Genomic DNA, 16462 nt, shown 5'->3' on the forward strand with positions numbered 1-16462 from the left:
AGCTATTGCCTTCATTCTTGCTAGGCAAACCTATTTACAACTGAGCTATCTTGCCATCCTGGGTATTAATATTTACTAATATTATAGCATTTATTTATTGATAATATGAATAACCATTTTAATAAACTTAAATGTATTAATCTGTTTATATCATAAGCATCCAAGCCTTGCTTGTCTCTCGCCAGAGTTTAAAAGAGCCTCTGCTCGCTGGAAAAAATTGCTATGTAGTGTGAGCCCTGTTTCTCTTTCTCTCCTACTCTATCGTCCTCTGATCCTCATCTCATCTAAGTCTTCTGGAAGCAGTATGCTTAAAATGAAATTTCTGTCTACTATTGTACTTATGCAAAACCTTGTAGACTTCAAGCTGCACAACCAAAGTCCGAACTGTAAAACTCAGACCTCAGTATCTTACATTTTCTGGTCCCTGTATTATTTACATTCATGTTATGCTTAGTTATTACCCTGTTTTGCCTCTGGTAGCAGAAATGAACTATACAGTAATGGTTGGTTCTGAGCTCTGTCCAACAAAATGATTATGCTGCCCACTTCAATGCCACTGCACTTGTTCCCAGCACTCCTATATGTCCACAATGACATGTAACCTCTATGCAAAAATAAACTTCACATGACACCTTCTCTGCTGCTCCAACTAAAATGGAAAATATTTTAACATGCAGTGTACATAATCTGTCTCAACTTTCTCTCTTTCTAAGATGATATAGCAACCTCTCAACTCCAACAACCCTGGTCCTTTTCCAGAGCATATAATTTATGTAGTCCTGCTTTCCTTCAGGCTTACTTCTGAGTTTTCTGCTCCATTCAAATCTTTCTCACACTTCAAGTATCATTGTAAATATCATTTCCATGCCCTCCAGACAGAATATCAGCTCTCTCATGACCCTTAATGTCTCCTTCATCACAATTGTAATTAAATAATTATCAATGACATTATTCATCTAATGTATATTTCCTAACTGAACTCAGTGGCATAAAAATAGATGTGTGATGAAAGCTGAGCAAACGAAGACTCAGTGGCACCAATAGCTGTCACCTGACCTTCACAAAGATAAATTAATTTATGTCTTCATATCAGTCTGTGATCTGGTTATCTGTTATGGTCATCACTTCCATTTTCAGGTGAGGAAAACTTAAAAAAAAAATGTTCAGAATTATATAACAAAAGCCAAATTCAAACTTAGAGCATCCAACTACAGAAGCCACACATAAATTTATGATGCTCTTTACCCTTCTACATGGAAGGAGTCTAGTGCATATTTATTCAACACCAGATGATCTCTCCAATCCATTTAGTTCTTATGTATATACTGTCTCTTCTAATTCTACAATACTCCTTGCTTTTAATCAGGGATATTTGCATATGTCAATCTTCTTTGAAGTGCTCCAGATATCAGAAGACACATACTCATATTCCAAAGCCTTGCTGACACATCTGATTTCCTGAGGAGGAGTTACACCTATATTGGTTTCCTGTCAGACTCTCAATATGTAATAACAGATGTTGTGGGCATGCTGATTTTACTACATGTGACTAATTCTGATATTTCTCATCCTCTCTCTATCCCATGCTGCTAAACTTGCATCTTTCTTAACCTGTACCCTGCCCAGCCCTTTGCCCTAGTAACATACAATTCTAAAATTAAAAAAGCAAGAGAATATCATCCTGTTGATGGAGACTCAAGGGATAGCCCAATTATAAACTGCTTTATCATCTTGCTTAGGTTGATAATTCAGCAAGCATATTGATTTTGAAGATCCCACATTGTTTAACTTCTCCTTTCTAAAACCTCAGAACTTTCTGTAGTAATTCAAAGTGGTGGTGGACACAGCAGGTAGCTCCACTTTATAGGGCTGGAAACATCAGCTTAAGTCCAGTCGAGGACTTTCAGAACAACTCGTAATGTGGGACCCGCACATGATCTAGATATTCACTGAAGCCCTTATTCTAAATGCCTGCCCCTCTGTCTCTGTCTCTCCTTCCATCTCTCTCTCTCCCTCCCTCCCCTGCCTCTCTGTCTCTTCCTCCCCTTACCACCCCCTCTCTTGTTGTGATCCACTAGGGGGAGCCCAACAGGATATTTTTAGCTTTTTCCTGCCTCAAGGCCCATTTTCTAAACGAGCTCCTTTTCACTTTTTTGGGGAAACAACACTGATAAATTTCCCACTTCATATGTTTCTATAGGTTTTACTTCTTGCCCTAATTCTATGGCATATGAATAAGGCAAGTGGGTCATATTTCCTGCTTAGGATTGCTTCAGAAAGGGTTGTGGTGCAGATCTCTCAGACCAATCAGTTCTAGATTATTTGATCAAATCTTTCTTTAATGGTTCTCAAAAACTGAAATAACAAGGCCAGCCAAGAAATCTAAGTAGGTAAAGGTGACCTGAATTAGGATTCCAGGACTCACACAGTGGAAATATCAAACTCTTGTCTTCTAGCCTCCATACATGTATGTGTTATGTTGCAGTTACACCCACACACACACTAAATAAACATAAATAAGGAAAATAAATGCAACTAAATTTAATGAAATCAAATGATGATAGTGGGCATAACTAGTAGCTGGTGACAAAGCCTGGAATTCTGCCAATTATTTTGCCATCACCCAGAGAACTTAACTAGGAATGAAAGAGGAAGGTGTAATGATCCACAGGTTTCCAAAGTTATGGTGTTGTTTTTTGTTTTTGTTTGTTTGTTTGTTTTGGTTTTTTGTTTTGTTTTGTTTTTTGGGAATTTTTTTGCTGTCATTTTTTGGAATTTTTATAACTTGCTATCAAGTATATTCTCATAGATCATGATAAATCAGGTAATTGAGTTTTAACTTACTTGTAGTTTTAAATTAGAGAGACTAGAAGTAGTACTGCCACCTGTAAAGAAATGAATAGCTGCCAGTAGGATCCTGCCTCTGCTAAACTTTTCACCTGACAAGGTAAATCTATCTGTCCTTCTCAACCTTTTGCACAGGCAGAATTCTACAATGATTTCTATTAACTCCTGATCATATGTAATCACATATCCTCTAAGTATGGCTGCAATCTTTACATGTAATGAGACATCAGTACTATAATTATGATTTTTTTGTTGTTGTTTCACCACCCTGGGTAGGCCAACTGAAGCATGGTAAGTTTAAAAGCAAAAAGTTTTTTCAGGATGTCTGCAGAAGAGCAGGTCTGAGTGATCCACTTCGGCAAATTTTTAAGAAACTATCAGCCATGTAGATTTTGAACTATGTATGAAGGATGCAAGGAACAATAAAGAGTACCTAGATTTTGGCAAACATGCTATCATTGTTTAGCTTGGAGGGTTTTGTGGGACTCCTAATAGTGGGAGTGTGTGTGTGTGTGGGGGGGTATCTCTGACTCTTTTTCCTGCTATTGGGACCCTTTTCTTCCTACTGGGTGCTTCTTCCAGCCTTGATATGGGGGTTTGCACCTAGTCTTATTGCATCATTCTTTGCCATGTTCTGTTGGTATCATAGGAGGGAAGCCTGTTCTTTTCTGAATGAAAAGAAAGGAACAGTAGATTTGGGGAAAAGAGGTGGAGACTGGAAGGACTGAAAGAAGGGGAGGCTGTGGTCAGAATGTATTATATGAGTGAAGAATAAATAAAAATAGATAAAAAAAGGTAATGTCATCTGTATAAACATAAGAACTGAAGTTGAGAGGTGTGGAAGAAAATGTTTCCTTTTGTTCACACATATTACTCACAGTAAAGAGGTGTTCCAATCCAGTGACATTATTTGTTCGGAGGTGTAAATAAACACTAATTATTCTCAAGTCATTGAGCATAATGGATATGAGAAATAAACTCAGGAGTTAAATAGATTTGAGTAAGAACCTGGCATTACAATTTCTCAGGAAGATATATAATAATCCTTACCAGGAACATTAAACTCTGGGTATAACTTTAATCCAGAAAAACCTCATGTCACTGGAAAATTGAGATCTAATAATCTATTCCAGATCTCATGTTCTGAGTCTGTTCTCTATGCCTTATATGCCATGATTAGAGATCACTTGAGAATTTTTTTATCCCAGTAAGATTGTTATAATGATGACACAAGATAAACATTGTATATAGTGTTTAAAATATGGATGCCAAGCATCACTGGAACTCATGCTCAAAGCAGTAACATGTCCAATAGGAAATATGTACCTATTAATCACATTTACTGAAATTCACACAGAATCAAGTTTTCTCTAAATGGTACCCACCCACATGTTAGTTCATATAACTACCACAGAAATAAAAACTAAGTGCTATGATCATCACAGCCAAATGAGAAAAGGTTTAGCAAGAATCAAGCTACTAAATCTCACTAAATGCTTTTAAAGCAGTGGGATAGGATGGTAGAGACTTTCCTTTATTTGTCTCTTGTTTGATGGAAATTTCTCCAGTCCCATGAGGCACCTTTATATTATAAGGGCTCCATATTTGCAGTTCTGATCAAGTCACCAGCACTAACTTAAGGGTTAGGCAGAACCACATTGTAAGTTCTTCTGTGACTTCCTGTAACCTTTATTTGTCATTTACTCAATGCCTACGCTGTTCAAAGAGTGTTGTTCTCAGTGTTGCACAAATATTGCATAATTTAATTAATCAAATTAACTGAGCAGAAATTCAAAACAAATTAATTTTTAAAACCTGAAAGGTAAAATAATTTGCTTAAGAATACATAGCGATAAGCCGGGCGTTGGTGACGCTCGCCTTTAATCCCAGCACTTAGGAGGCAGAGGCAGGCCGATTTCTGAGTTCGAGGCCAGCCTGGTCTACAGAGTGAGCTCCAGGACAGTCAGGGCTACACAAAGAAACCCTGTCTGGAAAAAAAAAATACATAGCGATAAAGAGCTGAATTGGGGCTTGAAACCCCATGTTGAAATCTATTTGTTTCTACTAGCTATGTTCTGTGCTCAGCACCACTGTGCAGTCAAAAGCAATGTGTTAGGAGGTAGAAAGCAAGCTTGTTCTATTTGAGTCCAGAGTAATATCTCTGGCTCAGGAAGTTTGCTTTAGAGTTGCTAGCTCACTGTTTAGAGAAAGGATGATTAATCGGCTTGAAGCCTTATAAACTTTAAAAAGAAACTTTTTTTTTCAGCTCGGTGTTTCCTCTTTATTGATGTGCCTCCTACCTCCCCCACTCAATGCTAATCCCTTCAATCTACCCCCACCCCCGCAAAAGAAGGTAGTAAAAGGAAGGGATTATTGGGGTTCTGAGCCCGATGGGCAGTTAGAAAGGGAATAGAAACCAAAATAACCATCAGATGTGACAGAGATTGACAATCAGAAAGTCTAAAGCAGAGTGGGAATGGAGGGTAAACAAGGGGAAAAGGGAGATGTACAGAGGCTGTGTCTACCATTACCCCTCCTGCTGAGAGGCACTGGAGAGACAGCCTCAAACATTAAGTACAAGTCTTGAAGAAAGGAGATGGTGTTTGAACCTGAAGGAGGAACTGGATGTCAAGGAAGGAGCGCCACCTCTCTCTGTAGAACCGAACCCCCCACCTCAGGTACAGCAGCTTCACAGACTGTAGATGCTTTCATCACTGTAGGCAATGTATAGAATGAAGTCTTCACGGTGTTCCTGGTACATCGTCGCACTGGTGGGCAGCCCAGCTCGGTCCAGCCCAGTTCTCTGGAGAAAGAAGTTCGTGTATAAAGAGGAGCATCCATTCCAAAAGTGCTGCTCTGAGGTCGAGAAAATCGGAAAGAAATACCCAGACCAGGTTCCGGTTATAGTGGAAAAAGCTCTCAAAGCTCGGATAGGAGACCTGGACAAAAAGAAATACCTGGTGCCTTCTGATCTTACACTTGGTCAATTCTGCTTCTTGATCCGGAAGCGGATTCACCTCCGTGCTAAAGACACTTTGTTTTTCTTTGTCAAAAAGAACCTTTTAAACACTGTTTGTAATAAAGTCTTTGGAAGTTGGTTTGAATTCAACTCGTTAATCTTTGTCTTTTCCATCACATCTTCATAGACTTTTTCAACATCTCTAGCTTTTTCTTGTCCATCTCTCACCAGAGGCAGCCATTGCCAACTGGTTTTTGCATTACCTCCTGCAATAACCCCTCCCAACACTTCTTAGCACAGTCTTCAAGCCAGAACCTTGAATCAAATACATCTGGCACTGGAGGCTAGAAGCAAACTCTGTGTTCTCTCCCTCAGATAGGTAAAGGTTCTCTGTAGACTTTAGAGATAAAAGCATGTTTGGCCAACGACATAACTAAATAGAAAAAAGGTATGTACCTTGTGAACTAAGCATATCTTTACCTTTCTATTACAACATTCAAGTCATCAAAAGCTTGTGTTTTATTACAAATGTCAGCACAGAAAATTATTTACAGAGCCTGAGTCCTTGCTTCAATTGTGTAATAGGCAGTATCTATGGACCTAAGATATAGTTGAGAATATAAAAATCTTCTTCAGTATTATGGGGACACTTCAGATTTTACTTTGGACAGATATACCCAGAAACAAATTAGGAAATTAATGTGATTTTATTTAACAGTGAGAGGATAAATAAAGCAGTGGTTAATGAATTTAGTCATTTCTTGTCTCTGCTAATATTTTGCCTATATTAGATCTGTCTGATAATCACTTTGTTAAATACACAGACCATAATAAACTACTGAGCTGTTTGCACCAGCGCACTCAATCTTCTTACAGGATCACTGCATACTCCAAAGGGCTATAAGAATTTCAAAATTTTAGGGAGAATAGTTAATAAAAAGTATTTTGTAGCTTGTAAATTAGAATAAACAAATATTAAACAATTTAAAATGAAAACCAAGTGAAGATGAAGGAGAAATAGTAAAAACAAGAAGAGGATGGAAAGAAAGAAGAGGAAATGAAGATGAATACTACCTTAAAATAGCAAAGACAAGATGAAGAAGAGGAGGAAGAAGAGTAGAAGATTGAAGAGGAGGAAATTTGTTAATGTATCTAAAAATTAGAGAGTTGACCATTATTCATGTTCTCATCTGTGTCACCAGGATCCACCTTGCTTCTCTCAACTAACTCTCTGCTTCAGTTGACCTGAATCTCAGAAAAACATTGTCCATTAATAGCTCAAATGCCAGTATTAGTCAGTTCTAATCAAGGCCGTAAAATTTTGTTCAATTGGTTATGATAGAGTTGTATTCCATGATCCATGAATACTACCAGCCTTGAGAACAACCAGATAGATTAAGATAAAAAAATGTATTCTTCATCCTGAGAAAATTTTAGAATCTCTTTCCATAAATATGAAGAGACCAAAACTATGGATACAGCAAATGCCCACATTGCCAGAACCTTTGATTCTAAACAAATGATCCCATAAATCACTTCTGGGTAATCTCTAAAGCAAATAATTAAATATGTTAAATATGCTTTTTCCCACTTTGGTTTCTATTAATATCTTTAATACAGTGGTTTATATAATACACATTGTTGATAATTTCTAATCTATATGTTGGAAGATACATGAGGTCAGTATATGAAAGGAAAGAATGGGAAAATTTAGCCCAGAGTCCCATGTCTTTCCTGCTGGTAGTCTATTCACTCAACAGCATAGTTGCCTTAGGATTTGTATTATGAAGGTACATGACTAGGGTTTTCACCCATTTATCACCTAAAATGTCATAGAGGAATTGTAAATGGTCAATTTAATATATACCTAGAAGATTCTCAGCAATTTGTTAGAAATGGTATATTTATATCTTTCTTATAGTTTCTTTAGGATTGTTTCTAGTTCCAGAAGATTTTTTTTTATTTCAATATTTTCATTTGTTTGACAGTTCTACAATTTATATAATGAATTTTAGTCATTCTCAACTCTCATTCTTCTCCTTCATCCTCTCACCGACACTCTTTTTCTTTATGAGTCTCCCTGCTACTTTTATGTCTACTTGCTGGTCCTTGCCCCACTTGGATGAGGAGTTATTCATTGAAGTTATTCATCTATTGTTAAACCACTGAAGACAACAACGGATCCCTCCTAAGTAGCCTCAATTGCTAATAGTCCTTCTGAGAACAAACCTCATCCCTCATCGGTGATGAAATGTTGATGGTCCCAAACATGTGGAAGTACATAGCTGCAATGATTTGATGAATGCAACAGCTGTGTCATGTCTAGAAGATATATCCCTATCCTCAACTATTATATTATTACTGCCTCTTCTTCCAGTTGTTTCTTGAATCTATTTCAGATAAAGTCAAATAGTACAGCATCATTTAATCTTCACACTTTGGCTCTTTTGTGAGTTTCCCCATTTTGATGATCACCTGCTTCAATAAGAGGCATCTGGGATAAAGGCCAGAGGCAGCACTCATCTATGGTTGCAAACATGAGAATTTAGAGGGAACTTTGACAATGTACTTTTGCAAAAAAATAATGGTAACTCCCAAAATATTTTATCAGAAAAGTTCTTAGATAGTGCTGAATTTTGCATATTTTATTACAAAATGGCCCTCAGTAAATTTTAAATATCTCAGTTATTTATTAAACGGGCAATATACAGTAAATGTTGATTTTATTTTTTAACTATACATGCCCAGACTCACAAGCACCAGAAAGAACAAGATAAACTAAATATGATTAGGAAGAGGAATTTAAAAAGCTATTTTTAGTTGTTTTTTTCCTCTGGCTAAAGAAGATCCCAGAGCATAATTATAACATATGTATATACTGAAGACATCATACTTTTTTCCCATTTTCTGGTTTCTGTTAATATCTTGAATACAGTGGTTTATATAATACACATTGTTGATAATTTTTAATCTATATGTTGGAAGACACATGAGGTCAGTATATGAAAGGAAAGAATGTGAGAATTGAGCCCAGAGACCCATGTCTTTCTTGTGGCTAATGTATTCATTAAACAGCATAGCCACCTTAGGATTTGTATTATGGAGGTAAATGGCTGGGGTTTCCACACATTTTATCTAAGATAATTTTGAATATTTCAGTGAGACCAGTTTTTGATCATCTATCATTTATCTATAGGTTTCATCTGTATCTATCATTTATCTATCTATTCATCTGGCATCTATCTATCATTTATCAATATATATAGATATTTTCTTAGACAATATTATTTAACTCTTCTGTGTATATGTAGATATTTTCTTAGACAATATTATTTAACTCTTCTGTGTATCAGTTAGAAGAATGAATGATGATATTACATAAACACATTCCATTTCAGGTGCATGGTAAGTCCTCAAATTCTGGCATTGATCCAGAAGATAACTGCAGTTCAGCAGCCATTGTACCACATCCAACCTGGACCTGTAGCTCCAGGACCAGGTGCAGCACAAACACTGCTGCCCAGGTCTCAACTCTATGGCTACAGAATCCTGGCTAAAGCCTTGCTCAAATGCTCTGGGGATAAAGGGACTAAGTGATCTACTTTCTATGCAACAAGCCATTGCTGGGTTTCCAAAATTTGCCTGGTAAAAAGGATCTTAAACTTTCTAATCTCCCACAGATATGTTTAAAGATAATGCATGGTGCAAACTACAACATAATTAAAGGGTAGCAAACTGTTCTGTGTGGTTATGAATACATTCCCATAGAAAGAATATTATCTCAGTATCCAGATGGATATAGCATCAAATCCTATCTCTGTTGCTAGTTTCATTGGTTTGAATTGCTGCACCTCAGTGATTCTTATGTGGTTTACATAACCAATTGGTCCAATAATATTTAATTTATAAAACTAAATAAGAAATAAATATATTACAGCTTGACATGGGTTCTGACACAAACTTCAATGCAGTATATGGATAAAACAGATACATTTTATATCATTGCCAAAAAGTTAAGATCATGCTCAGGCCTTCCTGGTGGCATCAATATAAAACTTAGCAGCAAAGTACCCCTGGTATAGAGTATATATCCAGGGTGTGTCCCTTGAATGAAATACTAAAGAGAATTATTATATCTAAGTTCATCAATACCTACTCAAATTTTCTTTCTTGACTTTTGTTTGTTTTTCTGTTTGTTTTTGCATGTTAAAGGGTATTAGGACATTTTATCAAATAGTCAGGGACCCAAATTTATTTCCTGTTTGATTCATTAACCTGTATTGTGACAACTAGTTAAAATATGAGATATATTCCTCTATTATGTGAAATATTGTCATTGTACAGTATGAAAGAGGAGGCGAATTTTATTATTCAGTAACATTTTTAAAATGACCTATAAACTGAAATTCACCTGAGAGCAAGGGAATGTTTTTCAAATCTTCTTTCATGAGAGTAGAGGGTTTCTCTGACACACACACACACACACACACAGAGAGAGAGAGAGAGAGAGAGAGAGAGAGAGAGAGAGAGAGAGAGAGAGAGAGAGAGAGAGAGAGGAGAGAGAGGGAGAGAGGGAGAGAGAGACTCTAAACTCTATTGATATTCTATAAATAACTTTCTTCATCAACGAGCTGGAATTAGAAGTTATACCTTGCTCCTCTGACTATCTTAAAAAATAAAGCCTGCAAACTAGAAAGAGGCAGGTAGCTTCTTTTCCAACCCATTTTTAAGTGCTTGCAGCATTCATAATTTCGAAGCCAAAGTAGTCATGCCATTCATCATAAGCTCAAAGCCAGTTGAATGTGCTCCTGGAGAGCCATGTTGACATTCTGCTGCTTTCTGGTTCTCTCATGGCAAGGGGAACGCATTTCTCCGATGCAAACAGTTATCCTTCTGATGAATGGTGATACTATTTGACTGAGCCCAGAATCTATTGCAGAATCCTCTGTCTCCTGGGAACATATCATCTACCTTAGGCAAGATGAGTATGCCTCAACTGCAGCCTTCTAAATGATCCTGGATCTCCACTCCACTTTAAGGACACCTGTAGAAACAGCGGACTCTGGATCTTTCTTAAGGTTTCTGTGCTTTGAAAAATTGAAGAACCACTGTACTCCCTTGAATACCTACAAACATCTCAGGATTAGCAGGTTAATTTAAGGTTGCTTGAGTCCAGAAGATCTTTGGTTGACACAAGAGACTTGATACTAAAGAATATTTATAATTGGTGAAAGAAGTGTTTATTTAATTTTTGGTTTTGATTTTTATGGTTGTTGATGTTACTTTTAAAAACAGCCATTTCTGTTCTCAACCAATTTAAACTGCATAATCCTCCATGCCTCAGTGAGCCTGCCAAGTACAGGTTATGGTAGACTGAGCAGGGGTCTTTTACTCTTGGGCACATCTTCATTCATGCTGCACAAATGGAACCCCTCTGACTCTGATAGTATCCTCACTTGTGAACATAGTTGGAAGGAAAGCAAAGGGCACAGGGGTTCTAATTTGTTCTGGTCCACTCTCTTCCTAGGGTGTGTGTTTGTATGTTTAACTGAACAACAGGGCACGTGTTTAAAATTACCAATGAGGCACTGAGCCAGGACTTAAATGTTCTTTGAAGGTCAAGTCCTACATTATATTGCATCTCATTTTCAATTTTGTGTTTAAATCTGAAATACCAGGAAATGTAGTTAAACTTATTAAAATTTAAGACTGTACTGATATTATGGGGATGTCTCCTGAGTCATTTGGAGTCCCTGCTGCCCAAGGAAACAGGAAAATGTCAAGGAAGCAAATAGAAAGTTACACCTTTTGAATTCTCTATGGAGGCAGCAATGGCTAGATACAACTGGCTATTGCAAAACAGAGACCGGCTTTTCTAAACTGAGATATGCCAAAAGTACAAATTCTGCACTGGATAGTTATGATAGAGTGTGGTAAAGAAATGGAACATATGTATCATAACTGCATGTTGGCTATATGATATGAAGATAATGCCACTTTGATGTGAAATGTAAAATATACCATTATAATTAATTTTACCCATTTCATCCACTCTTTTACCCAGACCAATGATTACTCCAAAGACCTTGAGAAAGGTTCGGTGTAGGTGAAGACAGTGGAAAGGGAAGATTCTATTAATGAAAGCGATGGAAAGTGAAGAGGAAGCAAGGTATGAATGCTAACTGAGCATGTTAATATTTACCCTTACAAATTATCAAGAACAAATGCATGCTGACTTTGACAGCTGTGTGACCATTTGAAGTGTCTAATAACTGAGATCAATAAACCTGAGACAGTGATGTGCTAAGAAATCAAACTACAAGAAATGTGAGACTGGGAAGCAATGCTACTAGTCTCTCTACTGTCAAACTCATGCTCTTTTTCCTACACCAAAGCACACCTTTCTAAAATGTATTCATTTTACTGTAGCCAGTGGGCTAAAGATCTGCAATTCTGATCCTGCACCTCCACTTCTTATCTCCTTTTCCCCATCGCTCACAGGACTGCAAACAGGATTTAATATTGTTATTTTATTTACTACAACCATTTCTGGCCCCTGTACTCTCCTTGATGCAGTACAAAAATAGTTTGCCCTTTGGGAGGAGCAAGCTGAGTCTGTGCACTTCCATGTCTGTATCGTGTTTATAAACCAGGCAGGGTGGATGGAGATAGCAACTTGGCTAAGTATGGCTCCAGGGGGAGTAGCTTTCTGGCTGAGTTGATAATAGAAAATGGAGAACTGCACCTCCAGGTCAGAACTGAATCTAGTCCAGTCTTTCACTGTCTATTCGTATGATTACTCAGAGGAGAGCAGCAGGAATTTGGAGTTTTCCCCAAAGACTTCTCTATTTTCCAATGCTTTCTCCACTTCCTAGCCCATTTCTATGCTGTTCCTTTAGTTCTTCTTTCTTCAAAAGCCTCAGTTCAATTCATTGGTTACAAATGAGAAGTTACTCCCCACTAATTTCCCATGTTCCCATACCCAAAATGTGAAAAAGAATGGACTACACACATGGAAAGAAATGTCATTCTAATGTGGCTTTATACCATCATTAGATAGTCATAATTAAACAATTATTTCTACAATTTGTTTGGAAACTAATGTTTTAATAGTGTCATAAAGATTATTGAGTTACTGGTATAAGGTTACTTGAACATATTTTACTTAAACATTTTTAACATTTAGGATAGGATTTTCATTTTAAATAATGGAGCACACTGATGCACAGAAAAGTAACCTGTACACAGAACGAGGAACCTCACACTTTGTAAACATTAAGAGCTCTCCACTTCTTTGTAGTAAGGAACAGCTTACCATACTGGACTTATGGCTTATTCATTGGACCAAAAGTTATACCTTGTACTGGAAACCTACCCAACCATTAGGGGCTAATGAGGAGATGAATTTTAGAAAAGAACCTACCATCACCACTTTACTAAACCAACACAATTAAAAGCTGTATTCTAAATCCTTACTCTTATACCCAAAGATAAAAACATATCTCACCCTTCATTAAAGAAATTTGTCCTTGAAAAGTATGGAAATAATACAACCATAAAGGTTATGGCAAAACTCTTATGCACAACAAAAGAAAAATATTAAGACCTGAAGATCAGGAAATTTGCTGTGAGATTGTTACTCAAAGAAATAAAAGGTAAGCTTTAGCTATAATATTTCAAGAATATGGTTGCCTAAACAAGACCTGAACAAGGAAGACAGCAGTACACACAATATATATTAATGTGCAATGGGTAAATCTCACAGGGTCCCATCCCTAGACAAAGAACCATAAGCAAATAAGGCATGATGAAAGTATGAGAATTAATTTCTCTTGGGGCTAAGTCCTCTAATTGGATTATCCAATATGAAGTGATCAGCTCTGAAATCGTATATGTAGAAGCAAAACTACAGGTATTCATCTCATTGTATTTACATACTTATGCGCTTAAGTATACATATGTAATAATAACAAATAAAAATCATCCATAAATTTTAGAGGGAGCAAAAGGAGGCAATAGAAGCTATATGTGGAAAGAAATGGAAGGGGGATTGACATGTTTATATTTTAATTAAAAATTAAATAAAATGATTTTCCATTAATATTGTATAGAATTATAGTTTTCATTGATCTATGCAAACTCCAATTTACTTATTTATAAAATATGAATAATCACCTTAAATATTACCATGCTGCCATGTGTCAACTAAATAAGTTCTTTCCTTGTTTAACATGATTTATTTATAAAACAAGTAAGCTCAAAAGCAGGCAAACCCTTCTGTTACAAAGTGAAAGATGACTGCCAGGGCCAGGAACTGGAAAAGATTGAGTTGGTAAGCAGGGGGGAGGGGGAGGGAATAGGGTTTTTTTTAGAGGGGAAACCAGGAAAGGGAGAATATTTGAAATGTAAATAAAGAAAATATCTAATATAAAAAAAGGAATTGAAAGATAATCTAGTGTGAGTTTTGGGACAAAAATGATATAATTCTACTTCTATATATTTTCTCATCTGTTGAAGTTATTTTCTTTTACATACATTAGCACTGAATAATGCTATATAATTTTAATAATCTATTTATGAATAGATGTATTGCATATATACATAGTATATACATTGTTAGGGTATTTTACTGTCAGGAATATACTATCATGAATTCCAGCAGGACTGTAGTTTTAAAGAGACTCATACAATTTGTAAATCATATTACATGAAGTTTGCTTTTATACAATATTGGGGCTAATCTAATAAATTATAAAATTAACTTGTACCAATTTTTCATTATTTATTATTTTTTCTTTGATAACTCAAAAAGTACAGTGAATTCTGATTACTCTCTCACATATTCTTTTATCTCCCTGCCATTTCTAATACCTACCACCCAAACACACATGCTATTTCCTTTGCCAGATTCATGTTTTTTGATTTTTTGTGTAGCCTTGGCTGTCATAGTACTCACTCTATAGACTAGTTTGGCCAAGAACTCATACAGACCTGTCTGTTTCTGCTTCTTGAGTGTTATGGTTAAAATGTGCACAACTACTGCCTAGAAATTTTTGATTTTCGTTTCTGACCAATTGAGCTTAATGAGGGCAATCTGCATGAACTTCACATTAAGATTATCTATTGCATTCTGATTGTATCACTTGTTCATAGAGAATTAAAGGTGATAACTCCCTCTTCCTGAATCTATAAGTATCAAATAGTGTGTCTCTATTTTCTATAACAAACGAGATGTCTACATTCTACATAGAATTCTGAAGTAAACAGCAGTCCACTGTTGATGGTTAAGTGTATGTTCTTTCTCTGCCTGAGATGTTATGAGTAAGTCCAAAGAATGCACATGGTAAAAATTCTGAGATTTTATTTATTCTGATTCTGTATCATGACTATGGGAAATGATAATTCCTTTTTTAAAAAATCAAAGTTTTCTTCCAGCCTTTCTCTAATCCAACCACAGGGGTCCCTGACTTCATACCATTAGTTGGGTGTAAGTATCTGCTTCTGTCTTAGTTAGCTGCTTGTTGGGCATCTCAGAGGGCACCCATGCTAGGCTCCTGTCATGCATGTCCTTTTGGTCAACCCCATAAGAAGAACAGAAGTATCAGCAAACATGGACACCTGAGATCTCTCAGACACGGAGCCGCCACCAGCCAGGCAGTATACACTAGCTGGTCTGAAGCCCTAGACACATGTACAGCAGAGGACTGCCTGGTCTTGCCTCAATAAGAGAAGACACACCTAATTCTTGAGAGACTTGAGGCCGTAGGTAATGGGAAGGCTTGGCAGGATGTCAGAGAGTGTGGGGGTTTGGAGACAGGGGAAGAAGAATAGGATGAGGAACTGTAAGGGGGCAGAACACTAGGGGGAATAATGACTGAACTGTAAAATTAGATTAAAGATTAAAAAAAGTTTTCAACTATACAAGTATCAATGGCATTTTGTTTTGAAAATGACTTTGTCTCTATGCTACTTCAAAGCAGTTAAAGGTGAATAACAGTTAATATTCTAGGGAAATATTCAAATGGATTTAAAAAATCTTCAAGAAAGCTAATATGATATTACACCTTTTAAAATATACATTTATGACTTTTCACATCTACTCAAGAAGGATTTATGTAATTAGGAATTAGCTTTTATAACTAGAAACCTGAACAAAATAAATGACAAACAGGAGACAAGATTTTGAACATGCGATATAGACTGTGAGGTCAGCACAGTGCCTGCTCGTGTTTTCTGCTGGAATCAACTTACACCATGTAAAATAAGGAGGGGACAAAACTGCAGGTTGAAACATTCATGCAACGAAGCAGAAAGGGACATTAGATTAGGAAAACCAAGATGGCTAGAATCCTAAGAGATCAGAACCATGGAGAAAGGAGAAACAAGGAGAGCAGTCTCTGGAGATCTACATGCAATTTATGTCCTGTTTGGTGAATATGTCCTGTACCTGTTGAGATGACACTGACTAGGAGAACCAATGAAAGGGTCCTGATAAGGAGGGGATTGTAATTATTTGGTTATCTTATAGGACAAGGGATGATACCTGAATTTATCAACTAATCTGTTAGAAAATAAGCCAAGCCAGGCGGTGGTGGAGCACGCCTTTAATCCCAGCACTTGGGAGGCAGAGGCAAGTGGATTTCTGAGTTCGAGGCC

Source organism: Mastomys coucha, unplaced genomic scaffold (assembly GCF_008632895.1).
Source record: "Mastomys coucha isolate ucsf_1 unplaced genomic scaffold, UCSF_Mcou_1 pScaffold18, whole genome shotgun sequence".
NCBI lineage: Eukaryota > Metazoa > Chordata > Mammalia > Rodentia > Muridae > Mastomys > Mastomys coucha.